The sequence below is a fragment of the Triticum aestivum genome, chromosome 4A (genome assembly GCF_018294505.1).
Source record: "Triticum aestivum cultivar Chinese Spring chromosome 4A, IWGSC CS RefSeq v2.1, whole genome shotgun sequence".
Taxonomy (NCBI): Eukaryota; Viridiplantae; Streptophyta; class Magnoliopsida; order Poales; family Poaceae; genus Triticum; species Triticum aestivum.
In genome coordinates, this window is record NC_057803.1 from 553,287,986 (window position 1) to 553,304,763 (window position 16,778).

Here is a 16,778-nt window from a genome sequence, read left to right on the forward strand (position 1 = left end):
CTGTTCGGACAGTTGCTCTAAGGCCTGCTCGTCGTCTACCGGCTCGTCCTGCTCGATGGCTGGGTTTTTGTCGAGGCGGGGCTTGGTTCGGCGTTTACGCTGACGCTTTGATTGCTTTTCAGGGGGTCGATCTTCCGTCCCATCCCCTTTTTCCTCGTTGTCGCTTCCTTCAGGGGTATCCACCATGTACACATCGTGAGATGAGGTGGCTGTCCAATGCCCTATGGGCGTTGGTTCGTTGGTATCTCCTGCATCGTCATCCATGTTGTCGATGTCTCCGGAGTCGAAGTTGAGCACGTTGTTTAAATTGTCGACAGTGGCTACCAAGTGGGTGGTGGGTGGGCTTTGAATTTCTTCATCGTCCGTATCCCATCCTCGCTGACCGTAGTTCGGCCAGGGCTCTCCTGATAAGGAGAGAGACTTGAGAGAGTTCAGGATATCGCCAAAAAGGAGAGTGCTGGAAGATGTCTGCGATGGTGAACTCCATTATCGGTGCCCAATCGGATTCGATCGGCAGGGGCGCGGGGGGTTCGAAGTTCGGAAAGGAGTCTGGATCCTCGGAGTCACGGATCATGCAGAGTGCGGGGCTAGCGTTCGGCTCGATCGCTTTTGGGATCACAGCCCCCGAGGTGATGTCCAACCGCTCATCCTCGATTGACGCAATAGGCTCTGAGTTAGGGGTCGGAACCGATGCGTGTGCGGCCTCCAGGACACTGTCCGGGGGCATAGCTAGATCATGCCCCTCGAGATAGTGCAGCGCGCTTGGCCGTGGCTCGAACACTTTGAAGATCAAGTCTCCGCGGATGTCAGCCGTGTAGTTTAAGCTACCAAACCTGACTTGATGGCCAGGGGCATAGCTTTCGTTCTGCTCCAGGTGGCCGAGCGAATTGGCCCGTAGAGCGAAGCCGCCGAAGACGAAGATCTGTCCGGGGAGAAAACTCTCACCCTGGACCGCATCGTTGTTGATGATCAAAGGAGCCATCGGGCCTAAAGATGACGACACAGAGGAACTCTCAATGAAAGCACCAATGTCGGTGTCAAAACCAGCGGATCTCGGGTAGGGGGTCCCGAACTGTGCGTCTAGGCTGGATGGTAACAGGAGGCAGGGAACACGATGTTTTACCCAGGTTCGGGCCCTCTCAGTGGAGGTAAAACCCTACGTCCTGCTTGATTAATATTGATGATATGGGTAGTACAAGAGTAGATCTACCACGAGATCAAGGAGGCTAAACCCTAGAAGCTAGCCTATGGTATGATTGTTGTATACGGAGTTGATTGCCTACGGACTACAACCCTTCGGTTTATATAGACACCGGATAGGGTTAGGGTTACATAGAGTCGGTTACAATGGTAGGAGATCTTGAATATCTGCATCGCCAAGCTTGCCTTCCACGCCAAGGAAAGTCCCATCCGGACACGGGACGAAGTCTTCAATCTTGTATCTTTATAGTCCAGGAGTCCGGCTGAAGGTATAGTCCGGCTACCCGAACACCCCCTAATCCAGGACTCCCTCAGTGACCTAAAAGATGATCTTTTCACTTATTTATTTATGTGCCCCCAGATGCTTTTTCCTGCGTCTTTTTCGCTGAATGGGCATGCACTTTAGGGCATGCCTCCTAGGGAAAGGAACCCCTAACGGAACTATTCTCCCTGGAAGATGTTTCTTACTAACCATGTAATATAACATAACTAGTCGGGCACTTGTCTGTTCACGCATTAATGACCCCTACGCCTGGTCTCCATGCATTCCTTGGTTCTTATATAAGTGCATGGGAATTCGGACACACTCCGGACCATCAGGTCCCGAGGCTGAAGCGAAAAGGTCGGCCATGACAAACGATCTACAATCCGGCTAGAAGGCATTATAAATGTCAATTAAATTACATAGTCATTCTGACTGATTGTATTCCCCTTCAATACCATCTAACAGGCTGTCTAATTTACAGTCCTACTGGGAATACTTTGCGGCCAATTCTACTTGGCCGTATACTAAGCTTACAGGGATCTCCTTCCCATCAGGCCCCATAGGACCGACCTCGGCCATGTGGTTGGGGTCAGCCTTTGTGTACCGTGTCTTCACCATGGCCCAGGCCTCCCTAGCGCCTTGACGGCAGGCCGATATCTTCCACAATCAGAAGCGCCGCCGTGCTCCCTTTAGCTTCTCCACAAGCTCTCCAAGACCTTCGGGCATGGAGATGGATGGCCACAAGGCCTAGGCGACGCCTTGCATCGCCTGCCGAACTCGCTCGAGCAGTCGCGAGAGCTCGGGAAGAAGGTCACCCGTAGAACCGGGCATCTCCTCTGCAGGACGACCTGTTAGCACACCTACAGGAATTACTCTGTTAGTCGACTTCCCCGCCGAACTTTTTTTCAAAGGTTCGTTCAAGCACTTACTAAATATGTCGCGCCGAAGCCGCTAATTCTCCTTAACGGAGTGTGACAGCTGGGCATGAAAATCTTTCAGGTCGATGGCCAGCTTGGTGTTGGCATCTTGGAGATCGTTCTTCTCCCGCCTCACCTTTGTCAGCACCTTCTCACCAGCCTTTAGCTGGCGTAGGAGTTGTTGCCTTTCCGGACTCAATCCGGCGCCATCTGCAATTTCATTTGTCAGATTCGCACCCATGCCGTGCTTCGCAAAAATACTTATCTTTCAAAGTGTATATTACCAGAGGGGGTCTCCTTGGGCTCCCCTGCCGCGGCTAGTGCAGCCTCAAGTTGGGCTTTGCACTCTTCCAGCTCCTGGGACAGTAGGGAATTCTTTTCTGTAAGAACCTGCATAACAAATGATCCTTAAATCAGTTATTCTAACTGTTTCAAGTCTCGGGGGCTACTGGTATATATATAATTACCAAAATTTTCTTACCCGTATGTCTTTTACATATTGCTTCGTGGCTCTGGCTAGACCATTTTGAGCGGTACGGAGGTACGCATCTCCCGAATTGAAGGCATCTAATGCCTCTCGGGAGAAACAAGCATCATGAAGAATTGTCCGGCGACGCCTGTGGTTCATGGCACTCTCCACCTCAGAGTTGGTGGCAGACAACCTGTCCACATCCTCCATCAGAGGAGCGTCCGGTGCGCGCCTTGTGTTCGCCTCCGCCTCTGGACCAGGCTTTGGTGCCTGGCTGGTGGAGACGCGATTGGCAGTCTCAGCGGATATAGTCCGGCGAGGTCTCTTTGTCCCGAAGAAAGCACGAGTGTTAATATGCCTTCAAGGTATAACACCTGGGATAAGGGGGTGCGCCATACCTTTGCGCTGACGCCTCGGTCCGGACTGCACCTCTTTTCTGCCCACGGGGCTCTGCGGCCCCTCGTTGGCTTATCGCCGCAGGTTCGGCCTCCCGTCTCAAAAACCTCCCCTGCAAAGCTCGATTGTAATAAGGAAACTGAAAACACGAGAGGGAGGACCCCAATTCAGGGTACTGGGACTTCGATCTCAGTTACTTGGGAGGCCGAGATTAGCCCTGGGTAATCAGCCGTAATGGCCACCAAGGCGTTGTCCTTGCTCAATTGATGGAACACTCCATCAATCAGCTCCACAGATAAGTCCGGATCCTCTTGAGAGGCCGGGTCGAGGGACCGTCCTGGGTCCTCGGGTTGTGGAGGAGGGCTGTTTATTTCTTTAACAGCCCGGCGCAGTTCCTGCGTTAAAGTCGTTAGACTGAATATTTAACAATGGGAATATAAAACGGATGGGCAAGTAAACCACTTACCCAGCTTGGGGGATTGTACATGGAAAATCCACCCTGAGGGTTGACGCGGAGAAATTCCTCCTCTTCTCCCTTGTACAAAGCGGACAAGGTCTTTGTTAGGGCCGCAGCCGAATCCGGTCCCTTACGGCCGTAGCGGGTGGCGTCGTCCTCCCCGTTGAAATCCCACATGGGGTGGCCTCTGTACTGTAGCGGCTGCACCCCTCGCATGAAGCATGCGGCCATGACTCCGATCATGGTCAGTCCAGAATGAGCTAACAATCTTATTCGACCCATCAGGTAACGGACGCCCTTGTCACTTTCCCTCTGAGGGCTCCATGGACACCAACTTAGGCGCTTCTTTAGTGGAGCACTGTCGAACTCAGGGAGGCCGATCTGGATAGGATCTGGCAGCGGGACGTCCTCTATGTAAAACCATTCTGAAGGCCAGTCCTCGGACGCCTTCTTTGGGGTTCCAGATAGATATCCGGTCCCGGCGATGCGCCACACTTCGGCTCCGCCCACTTGATATACCGACCCCTTCTGAGAATGGGGCACAAGGCAGAATAGCTCTTTCCACAGCCTGAAATGAGCCTCAACACCCAAAAACCGCTCGCATAGGGCTATGAAGCCCGCGATATGCAATACGGAGGCAGGCGTAAGATTGTGTAGTTGGAGGCCATAGAACTCCAGGAGCCCCCGGAGAAACGGATGGATTTGAAATCCGAGCCCTCTTATTAAATAAGGACGAGGCATACCCGCTCTCCTTTGGAGGGAGTAGGGGCACTCTCCGCTTGCTCTCCGCCATTATAGAGGGCAAGAGCGGCTTGAACCGGGACCATATAGGCTGGGGGGAGAAATCCCTTGGTCTGGAGCGTCACTAGCTCGATATGCGGGATGTAGCATCTCTCCCAATATCCAGGCTGAGGGCTGGAAGGGCGAAAGGAGGAGTTGCAACGGCTGGCCATGGTGGTATGGACCTTTGTCGGATGCGCTCTGATGAACACTCGTGAAGGGGAGAAGGTGCGGTTTGGATCTAAATCCTCGTCCCCTTATAAGGGCAGCTCATTTACGCGGCTAGGGGTGTGGACATAAAAACACTCAGATTTTTCATATTCGATTGACACGTGGGAGACGGCCATTATTGGGCGTAGAAGCCAAGGAGTGCAACATTTACAAGAAATCGGACTTTATTCAACAGGTACACGGAATTTGGAGAACCTGCCTTGCAATGCCAAAGACAATCTGCGCGCTGGACTCATCGTCATTGAAGCCTGGTTCGGGGGCTATTGAGGGAGTCCTGGATGAGGGGGTGTCCGGATGGCCGGACTATACCTTCAGCCGGACTCCTGGACTATGAAGATACAAGATTGAAGACTTCGTCCCGTGTCCGGAAGGGACTTTCCTTGGCGTGGAAGGCAAGCTTGGCGATACGGATATATAGATATCCTACCATTGTAAACGGCTTTGTGTAACCCTAACCCTCTCCGGCGTCTATATAAACCGGAGGGCTTTAGTCCGTAGGACAACATACAGAATAACAATCATACCATAGGCTAGCTTCTAGGGTTTAGCCTCTCCGATCTCGTGGTAAATCTACTCTTGTACTACCCATACCATCAATATTAATCAAGCAGGACGTAGGGTTTTACCTCCATCAAGAGGGCCCGAACCTGGGTAAAACTTCGTGTCCCTTGCCTCCTGTTACCATCCGGCCTAGACGCACAGTTCGGGACCCCCTACCCGAGATCCGCCGGTTTTGACACCGACAGCCACCCTTTTTACTCATGATGAGAAAACTCGTTATTACTTTATTCTCAAATTATTTCCTTTCTCATTAAAGGGTGATCCTAAAGCTTGGTACAATACTCTTGCTCCAGGATATGATTTATTACTTCTCTGAAAAATATTTTCCTACTCAAAAGAAACAAGCTGCCTTACAGGAAATATTTAACTTTCTGCGAACTAAAGAAGAGAGTCTCCCACAAGATTGGGGGAGGCTTTGCCAGTTACTTAATTCTTTGCCTAATCGCCCTCTTAAGAAAAATGAAATACTTGATATCTTCTATAATGGACTAACCGATGCTTCTAGGGACTTCCTAGATAGTTGTGCGGGTTGTGTTTTCAGGGAACGAACTGTTGGACAAGCTGAGGAACTATTGAATAACATATTGAAAAATTATGATGATTGGACTATTCCTGAACCACCGACTAAACCCACTCCTAAGAAGAGGGGTATATTATATCTCAGTCCTGAAGATATGCAAGAGGCAAAGGAATCTATGAAGGAAAAAGGTATTAAAGCTGAGGATGTTAAAATTTTACCTCCTATTGAAGAAATACATGGGCTTAATACACCACCTCTACCTAAGGTGGTAGAGGTAAATTTTCTTATGAAGTTTAATGATAATGACAATCCTCACAATATGCATCCTAGTCAATGCCTTTATGAGTTTGAAAACTACGTTAGAAAACAAGATCACTTCAATGCAAATATTATTAAACAATTGAAATATAATTCTGATATGATTGCTCGCTTGAGCAACTTGTTATTTAGAATCTCAAATGATGTTAGAGGTGTTGGAAAACATGCTTCTATGGTTCAAACTCAATTAGAACAAGTTGCTAAATCTCAAAGAGAATTACTTGATGAAATGAATCATAATATGCATGACTTTGTTGTTAGAGTTGCAACCAGAGGAGGTAAAATGATTCAAGAACCACTTTATCCCGAGGGACACCCTAAAAGAATTGAACAACATTCACAAAGAGCTAACACAAGTGCACCTAGTTCTTCTAGAAAGAAAAATAAAAGGAAGAATGATAGGACTTTGCATGCTCCTGGTGAACCTGAAATAGAGAAGCCTCCTGATAATGATAATGACATTTCTATCTCTGATGCTGAAACTCAATCTGGCAATGAACACTCATGCAATGATAATGAAAAAGATAATGATGGGTTTCATGAAGACTCTCAACCAAACAATGAAAAAGAACCAGACAATGATGTTGCGATAGAACCACATATTGATCTTGATAACCCACAAGCTAAGAATAAAACATATGACAAAAGAGACTTTGTTTCTAGAAAGCACGGTAAAGTAAGAGAACCATGGGTTCAAAAACCTATTCCTTTTCCAGCCAAGTCAACTAAAAAGAATGATGCTGAAGAATTTGAACACTTTGCTGAGATGCTGAGGCCAGTCTTTTTGCGTACTCGCTTGACTGATATCTTGAAAATGCCTCCTTATGCAAAGTATATGAAAGACATCATCACAAATAAGAGAAAAGTACCGAAAGCTCAAATCTCCACTATGTTTGCTAATTATACTTTTAAAGATGGAGTACCTAAAAAACTTGGAGATTTGGGAATTCCAACTATACCTTGGTCTCTCAAAAAGAATTATGTGAAAACTGCTTTGTGTGATTTAGGAGCCGGTGTTAGTGTTATGCCTTTCTCTTTATATAAAAGACTTGACTTGAATAAACTCACTCCTACTAAAATATCTTTGCAAATGGTGACAAATCAATTGCCATACCTATCGGCATTTGTGAGGATGTGCCCGTTGTTGTTGCTAATGTTACTATTTTGACTGACTTTGTTATACTTGAGATGCCCGAGGACGACATAATGTCGATTATCCTTGGTAGACCCTGCTTGAACACTGCAGGGGCTGTTATTGATTGCAATAAAAGCAAGGTCACTTTTCATATTAATGGCAATGAGCATACGGTGCACTTTCTGAAGAAACAATTCCAAGTGATTGGTATTAATGTTATTGAAAAATCTCCGACAATCACTATTGGAAATTTTCAAATACCTCTACCTACTGTCAAAAAGAAATATGAAATGCTTATTCTTGGGGTTGAGGTAACTTAGTGATTTACGAAAGTTCTTCAGTTTCATGCTAATCAAAAGTGGTTGTTAATAATACTTGATCAACCTTATTAATGGATCATTTTTGAATGTTATGAAGTTGATGAATTTAGTAAGCACTACCTTCTGTCCCTACCTTTTGTTTTTTTATTAGTTAAATAAAATAAAATGTCATGTTTTGTCTATTTTCTGAATTTCCTGTGCAATAAAAAATGGCCCAAAAAATAAAATTTCTCAGAATGCCCTGAAAATATTACACGATTTTTTCTGAATATTTGAGAATTTTTGGTGCAATAAACATCAGAGGGAGGTGCACTAGGTGGGCACAACCCACCTGGGCGCGCCCTGGTAGGTTGTCGTCCCCATGTGGGCCCCCTCACTTACCTCTTCATACCACATCATCACCTACCTCTAGAAAAAATCTCCATTGCTCTCTCTCCCGTGTTCTAGAGCTCAAACCCGCGGATTTCGATCTCTTTGCTCGAAACTCCATTTTCGAAACTGTTTTGGGGGATTGTTGCTTGGTATGTGACTCCACCGTTTGTCCAATTAGTTTTTGTTTTAGTGGTTTATACTTTGAATAATTAGCTACTCTTGGTGCTATCGTAGCTGTGCTTGCATGTTGAATTCTTAGTGTTCTAAGTAGTTTGAATGCTTGCTTTGGCCCCTATGTATCCCTATGAGTAGTTGCTATCAATCTTATAAAGTTTCGTTGACAATTTTTTGTCACCTAAAAAATTTTATTTTCAGAAAATTGTACATGGACATGATGAACCTATTTGGAAGGAGTACTTCAAGGAGACGATCCTTGGGGGCATCTTCTAGTGACAGTTCTGCTCGCCAGTCTTATGTTGAACCAAGTGAAAGTTCCACGCGATATGCCGCCACCAAAACATGCTTATGGCCTTGTGATGAATATAGGGTGCATGTGGGCATTAAGGAGGAATTTGAGCAATATGTTCACAATGTCGGACTCAGTCCCTACCTTATAGATAAGTGTGAACAACGTGAACTTCTCACTGAATCATTTGTCAAAGGGTTTACATTTTCCCCTCGTGAGTATAGGGTGTATTTTATGCGTTATGATAAACCATTTACCATCTCACTAGAGAATTTTTCATACCACTGCAAACTTCCATTTTGGGGTTCGTTTGACGAGCCGCCAAAGGCTGAATTCGAATCTTTCTTGACTAGTCTTTGTTACGGTGAAAGGAGGGGAGTGACACAAGATAGAATAAAGAGCATTCATTTTCCTGCAATTCAGTACTTTGCATTATTCAATGGGAAATGTATAGTAGGCAAGCAAGACTATAGTACACTTTGTGCTCCAGACTTGAGCCTCATTCGCACCGCTCTCATGGGTTGTAACATCCCAAATTTTCAATTTGGAATGTTATACATTAGATCATCATGCATATCATATTTTCTTGCATTTTGTTGATCCCAGAAATTTCACGCAACTCAAGGACCCTCGGAGAGAGTTGGAGATTTCGAAATTTTTGTATTTGAGTTCTCTCAAAACTATGAAAAGAGGATCATTGGATTTATTTATTTAATCTTCAAATATTTTTCCAATATCAAAAATAAGAGAGGGAATAATATGACTTTCCCAAAATTTAGGAAAAATGAAGATTTAATAAATAAATCAAATTTTGGATTTTTCTCGGAGTTTATTGCCTTAGGGAAAAATGCGTGTTTTCAAAAATTGCATTTTAGGCCCCGAGTAAAGTTCATTTTGTTCGACTCATTTTTAGGAGTCGGGGAAAATTTACTTTATTAATTTTGGAGTTCGTTTAGTTTTTTTTCCTGTATTTTTCTGCGCGCGAAATTTGTTAAAAAAATAAAAAAAAATCCTCAGCGCCTTGGGCCAAAGGCCCAAGCCGCCGCCGGCCAAGGCCAGGAGGCCATCGCGCGAGCGCCCAGGCTCCAGGGAGCCGCCGCCGTTGTCTTTTGGAAGTCCTAGTAGGACTTTTGTCCTACTCCCGTTTATTTCGTTTCTTTTTCTAGATCTTTCCTACTCCTATTCCAATTCCTTGATCCCTCCTCCAAGTAAACCCCCCCCCCCTCCCCAATATAAATACCCAAGCACCCCCTCTAAATCATCAAACCCAAGCCTAGAGCTCCACCACACCCCACGCCGCGCCACCCCTCACCCGCGCGCCGCCCTAAGCCGCCGCCCGCGCCCCGCGTCACCGCCGCCGCCGCCGCGCCTTGCCGCCGCCGCCGGAGCCCTTCGCCGGAGACCTCGCCGGAGGTAGCCCCGCGCCGCATCTCTTCTTTTCATCGGTCGTTTTCTTCTAATCGTTCCGATTCTTTTCTTCTCTTCTAATTCGTTTTCTAGATCGGTTTTTCGTTTCGGTTTTCTTCTCCGAAACCCTAGATCGGATTCGTTTTCTTTTCCGATTTAGTTGCCTTTGGACCGTTCGCCGGACCGTTCGTCCTAACGAACGTGATCATCGGATTCTTCTAGGTTAACGAACATCCGTTCATTTAACCGTTCTTCTTTTTCTTTTCGTCGGATTTATTCCGCGATCGCGATCTCAGATCTGATTTTCTTTCTAGTCTATCTTCTCGCTCGTTTATCGGAATCAGGTGATTCAAGCACCTGGAGTTTCATCTCGAAACTGCCGTTCCGTCTAATCAACTTAAACAAGTTTTTGCCCCGGTAAAATCTGACCTAGTTTCAACTTGCTAGAACCGAGTTGTTTTCTTTCGCCGTTTGTTTCTTTGTTCGGTTCTTTCTTTCTTTTTGCAACCAGGGTTCTTAAGTTGAACTTTCTGGTTAGATCTTTTATTCGAGATTTACCTGTGCATTAGATGAGTACTTATTGTATGCTTGTTGTTTGTCTTCAATAGATCACCCGGAGTGCGCCACTTGTTACTTCGAGTCTCTAGGTTTCGCGGATCGTCAGCAAGGCAAGTAACACTTGATCATACCGTTTTCTACTACCCAGTTTTTGTGCATTAGATCTATCCTCAAACATTGCATGATTAGGATCTAATTAAATTGTGGGATGGGAAGTAGATGAGGTAGTACCTATTACCTGTATTACTTATGAAACCTTTGGGAGTTACTTCTACGTTTGCTTATTATGCCATGCTATGCTAGTAGACGTGGATTGGGTGAGTGAATACCCATGACAGATGTGAGATTGTTATTAATGGTTTATCTAAGGTGGCAACTTAAATACACATCTGGGTGGATTGAGGCACCTGTTTTCTAGCAGGACTTGCCTGTATTTCTTCGGACCGCCACCCAGGCTCAAAGGGATCATAAGATAATTCATACTAGTAACTTACGTGTGCAGCCACAAGCCATTATGGGCTCTGGCATAGTTGACTAAGTCGTGTGAACTCTTATAGTGGTGGACTAGCAGATGTAGGGGATGTAGGTGTACCGGTCCACCCATCGTAAGGTGCTAGCGCTTCTGAAAGACTATGTCTCGGTCATCCGTTTCTTAAACACCATGTAGTGCGAGAAACCAAGCGGAGGCGATCGAGTCTTGTGGGGAAAAGTGCACAAACCTCTGCAGAGTGTACAAACTAATCATGATTAGCTGTGTCCCCGGTTATGGACGTCTTGAGTATCTAGTACTTGGATTATCCTGTTGAATCTCAACATGTTACTTCTAATTAATATTGTTGGGTTTTAAATGAGTACTTTTAATTGGGATTGAGGATGCTGTCAACCATTCTCAATGTTTAACAACCACCATGATAGTTAATTAAATTTATTCCTTTGCAGTAGGGAAAAACTGGCTTTATGCAAAAACTATAACCATAGAGCTTTTCCACCAGCCAAATATGCATGTAGTATAGCCAATACTCATTACCTCTCTCTATGTGTTACATTGCCAGCATATTCCATGTGCTGACCCGTTTTCGGGCTGCAACTTTTCATGTTGCAGACTTTTCAGACGACGAATAAGGTGCTTTTAGGTCGTGGTTCTATACTCAGTGATGCCGCTGGAGTTGATGGACCCATTTATCTTCCAAGTCTTCTGCTGTTATCTTTATAATATGGCCATAAGCCATATTTATTGTAATAAGTTCTTTTTGAGCCATCGAGTAATAAGTGTGTGATTGCAACTCTGCTGTAAAGCCTCGATGTACTGTGTGGTGTCAGCATTACTGATCCAGGGATGACACCGTAGCACAGTAGACGTGATCCATTCGGGTCAGGTCGCTACACGGGTGAAAGGGACTATAACCTTGGAGCTATTGTTGCACGTAGACTTCAGCACAACGCTAACATTGGATGGTTCTATGGTGGAATATATGCCACACATTTAGCACAAGGGCTGGGTGTTTCACCTTTGCCCTTTGATCCTATCCTACCCACGCGATATTTAGATTTTGACACTTTAAAAGAACATAAGATTCTCAAGGAAAGGGTTGATAACTTCACTTATAATCTATTGTTTAACCAAAAATCTGTTGTGGACACATATTTGCCTGCGCCTGCTCTTGATTATCACAACAAGGGGAGATATTTTGTTCTTGAGAGCGAGGCCTGAGCTCATAACGCAGGAGTGGTAGCAGCATGGCAGGCCGAGACATCCGCACCAAGAGCCTCCGTGAGCTACCATGTCGACTACTACCCTCCAGGCTATTGATCGATTACCAAGTTAGGCCAAAAGCCTAAGCTTGGGGGATTACATGTTCCCACCAACTATACATTCATGTCCACTTATTCAACTTCTCGATGTCCACACTTTTTCATTGTATCATCCATGCTTAGAATTATTTTCTTGCTTTCTTCTTGTGTGTTTGAAAAACTTTAGAAAAAACCCCAAAAAAAATTCCTTGTTCTTATTTTTCTTGTTGTATTAAATAGTTTTAGCTACAGCTAGTTTTAGCTACAGTGTGCTTAGCTGTAGTATTAAATAGAAAACCCAAAAAGATTTCCTTGTTCTTATTTTGCTTGTTGGGAGCTTTCCCGTGTAAATAGTTTTTCTCGTTTTTGCTTTTCCCTTATTTACTTGTTCAAGAAAATGTCACAGCCCTAGAAATCTTCTTGTAATTAGTGGCATTGCATCCATGCATCATTTTCAACATCTACTAATTTTGAAATGGGGACTGATAAACCCTAGCAGCAAGTGAAATACAACTAGGGTCAAATTAAATCTTTTCCATCTACCCAAAATGGCTTTTAGAAAAGTTCATCAATTTTGGAATGGGTGAAAACTTCTTCAAAAAATGATGCACACATTTATAGGACATTTTTGGATTTTGGAGTTAATTCATACGTATTTGAATTTGGACAATTAAATGCTATATAATATCTTAAATGTCCAAATAATTCTGAACTTAATTGAGGGCTGTTGGAAATATTCCATACAGATCCCACAATTATTTTCAGGGTTTTTGAAAATGCCTTAGCATTTTAATTAAGTCAAAACAATTATAGAAAAATAGAAAACAGAAACTAAATAAAAGAGAAAGAGAAGGAAACAAACCTGGCGCCACCTGGGCCTCACCTGTGCTGGCCCAGCCCACCTGGCCTGGTGCCAGTCATCCCTAATCTCTGCCAGTAGGCAGAGGCGGGACAGCGCACGCGCGCGCGAGGAGCCACGCCTCCTCCTGCTTGCCGCCGAGCCTCTGGACGCGTGGGTGAACGCCCCGGCGTCGTCCCAATCTGCCCGACCTCTCTCACTCTCTCCCGTGCTCCTCTCCCTCCTCTAGCTCTCTCCCTCGCACCACCGAACGCGGCCGCCGCCGCCGACGAGAACCACCACGGCCACAGCTACCACCTCGCCCCTCTGTTGTGCCCACGAGTTCCGCAATGTCGTCCTCGACCCCCTCACTGAACCACGCCCCGCCGGAAGCCCTGCAGCGTCGCCTTCGAGCTCTTCTTCAAAATTCGGCCGCCGGCGACCTTGTCTTTGATTCGCCACCGTCCGTGCATCCCCGGCCCTGACTTCGACTCCGTTTGACCCCTTTGTGAGCCTCCGTCGTTTCCCCCTTGTTTTCCCTCTCCAACCCTACCTCTAGCCATGCTTTTCGCCGGAGACCGAACCACGCCGCCGCCGAGCCTCTCGCCACCGTGGCCACAGTCGCCGCAACCTCCATCCGAGCACACCCACATGCTCACAGCATCGCGTAGGTGCCGTAGGAGCCAAGCACACCACCCCACGGGCACCGTAGCCCCGCTCCCGAGTGCACCCGTACTCCGGCCGCCGCCACGAGCTCGATTCCGGCGAGCTCGCTCCACCCCAGCTTCCCCCACTTGCCCCACTAGATGCGCGCGAGCCCCAGCTACGCGTAGGACCAAAACGCGGTCGATTTGGTCACCTGTGGGCGATTCCCGAAGCCCTCTGTCGTCTCTGTCGTCGCCGGCGACGAGCCGTTGACCTGGTCCGGTGGGTTTGACCCAGCTTGACTGGGGTTTGACTTTCCCCTGTCTCACCGACATGTGGGCCCCAGGCCACTAACTAAACTAGGATTAGTATTAGTTTAACACAAACTAACTTTAGTTAGTTAACTAACTACTGATAGTGTGTCCCACTGGTTAGGTTTGACCTGGCCAGCCACAGTTGACCTGATGACATCACTCTTACGTCATGTTGACGCAGTAAAACCTTTTCTGGATTTTAAATAAACCTAAATGATTTATTTCAGAAAATGCCTAAAACTTCTAAAAATCATAGAAAATAATCTATAACTCAGAATGAAATAATTTATATATGAAAAATTATCAGAAAAATTCAAGGAATCTGTTTATGGCATTTTCATGCATGTTTGAACAATGTTTGTCCCCTATTTTGGACAAAACAAATAAATGGCATTTAATAAAGCACATATGGAGTTTGAATTTGAACCTAGTGTTCAAACCAACTCCATTTAACTTGTTGCTAGTTGCATTAGGCCAATCAACAGCATATTGCCATGTCACATTCATGCATCATATTGTTGCATGGCATTGATTGTGTCCTTCCCTGTTTGCCGGTAACCGCCCCCTCTCAGACGATGATGTTTCCGACGACGTGATCGATGACACCGATGAAGAACTTTATTGTCTTCAGAAGTGCTAGGCAAGCACAACCCCCTTGTTCATTCCGATACAAGCCCACTCTCTCGCTCCTGCTCTCTTTTACTGCATTAGGACAACAACGATTCATTTGTTACTTGTTGTAGTAGTTGAACCCCTTATCCTCTGCATGACCTGTCATTGCCACAGTAAATAGATGAAAACCCACTAGCATGAGTAGGAGTTGTTTGATCCCTGATGTGCCTACTCATTCATGCTTGTTTGTCATGCCTGCTTTTGCATAGAGTTGTGTCAGGTCTGGTTCATCGGGGATGAATCGGAGGTGTGTAAACATGTTCTGGAGTGTGTGAGCTAAGTGTGTGAACACGGTTTGGTAAAGGTAGCAGTGAGACGCCATGTAGGAGTACATGGTGAATTGTCTCACTGAAACCGTCCTCAGGAACTGAGTTCTGTGTTTGTGATCCATGAAACAGCTACTACCACACATTGGGCCCTGAAATATGACCCCGCTCGACTTATTGACCCCTCTCGTCCTCTGTCCAGGAGTTACAACTAGTTTCTGGTGTTTGTAGGTTATGTGTTGGCGGCCGTGCGTAGCGCTGACCCTAGGGGTGGGCTATGATGTGGTAGATACACTGTGGCCGGGTATGCCGGGCGCCCGTTTGGCGTCTCGGGACCCTGTACACATCGTTTGGGGCCATTGAGGACACCCCAGCCGGATTTCCTTGCGGATGGAACCCGAATAGGCGATAAACCTGGACTAGAGACTTGTGTGGTTAGTCAGGTCGTGGTCTACACCCACGTTGGCTTTCGCTTGAAGTCTGCTGAGCACATGTCGCGTGCAGACGCTAAGTGGTGGAAATATGTGTGACGAAGTACACCCCTGCAGGGTTATAAATGATCTATTCGAATAGCCGTGTCCGTGGTAAAGGGACTTTTGGGTTGCCTATAACAGTTCATAGACAAGTGAAAGTGGATACTCTAAAACTCGCAAGATAAATGTGAGTGCTATGGATGGCCTTCTCGTAGGGAGACGGGAGCGGATCCATAGTGGTGTATTGAATGGTGAATATGTGGACTCGTGTGCGCCACCTCAAAAGAGTTGCTTGCAGTCGTAGTTCAGGTTAGCCACTGAATCAAAGCTGGCTTGCTGCAGTCAAACTCCACCACCCCCCTTGTTGATACCGATGCATATGTAGCTAGTTCTGATGTAAGTATTGCTGAGTACCTTTGTACTCACGTTTGCTTAATTTATGTTTTGCAGAGAGATTTCAGTCTCGCTAGTAGTTCCGCGTGGACTTCGACGTTTAGCTTGATACCTCAGCTACGATCTTGTGCCCTCGGCAGGATTTGGTAGATAGTCAGGCTTCTTAGCCTTTTCATTTGTAGATGTCTGTACTCAGACATGTTAAGCTTCCGCACGTGCTTTGCATTGTATGCTATGATTGTTGGGTCATGAGACCCATGTTTGTAGTATCTCGCTCCTCGGAGCCTAATGAATAAATACTTGAGTTGTAGATTTATGTTGTGATGCCATGTTGTATTTACACATATCGAGCATATTGTGTGTACGATTGAAATGCTTGGTATGTGTGGGATCCGACAATCTAGTTGTTTATCCTTGGCAGCCTCTCTTATGGGGAAATGTAGTCTAGTGCTTCCATGAGCCATAGTAGTCCGCTACAGCCCGGTTCACCAGAGTCCTGCTAGCCCAGCACTACAGCTCAGGACACTTGACTGGCCGGCATGTGTTTCACTTCGTTCATGTGTCTGTCCCTTCGGGGAAATGTCACGCGGTGACATCCGGAGTCCTGTTAGCCCAGTGCTACAGCCCGGATTCACACGCTGCTGACCGACATGCTCGATGTGATTCATGTATGCCTGTCCCCATAGGTTAGTGCCGCTTTGGGTTAACGACTAGCCATGTCGGCCCAGGTTCTCTATCATATGGATGCTAGCGACACTATCATATACGTGAGCCAAAAGGTGCAAACGGTCCCGGGCCATGGTAAGGCGACACCCTTGGGAATACCGTGCATGAGGCCACAAAGTGATATGAGGTGTTACCATCTAGATCGATGTGACTTGGAATCGAGGTCCTAATAGCGTTGGTATCAGAGCCTGACTGCATGTAGGATTACCAAGCCAAACTTGCCGAAGTCGAGTCTAGAAATGCTTTAGTTATGTAACACTAGTAGAAAACAGGGCTTTGGTCCAGGCC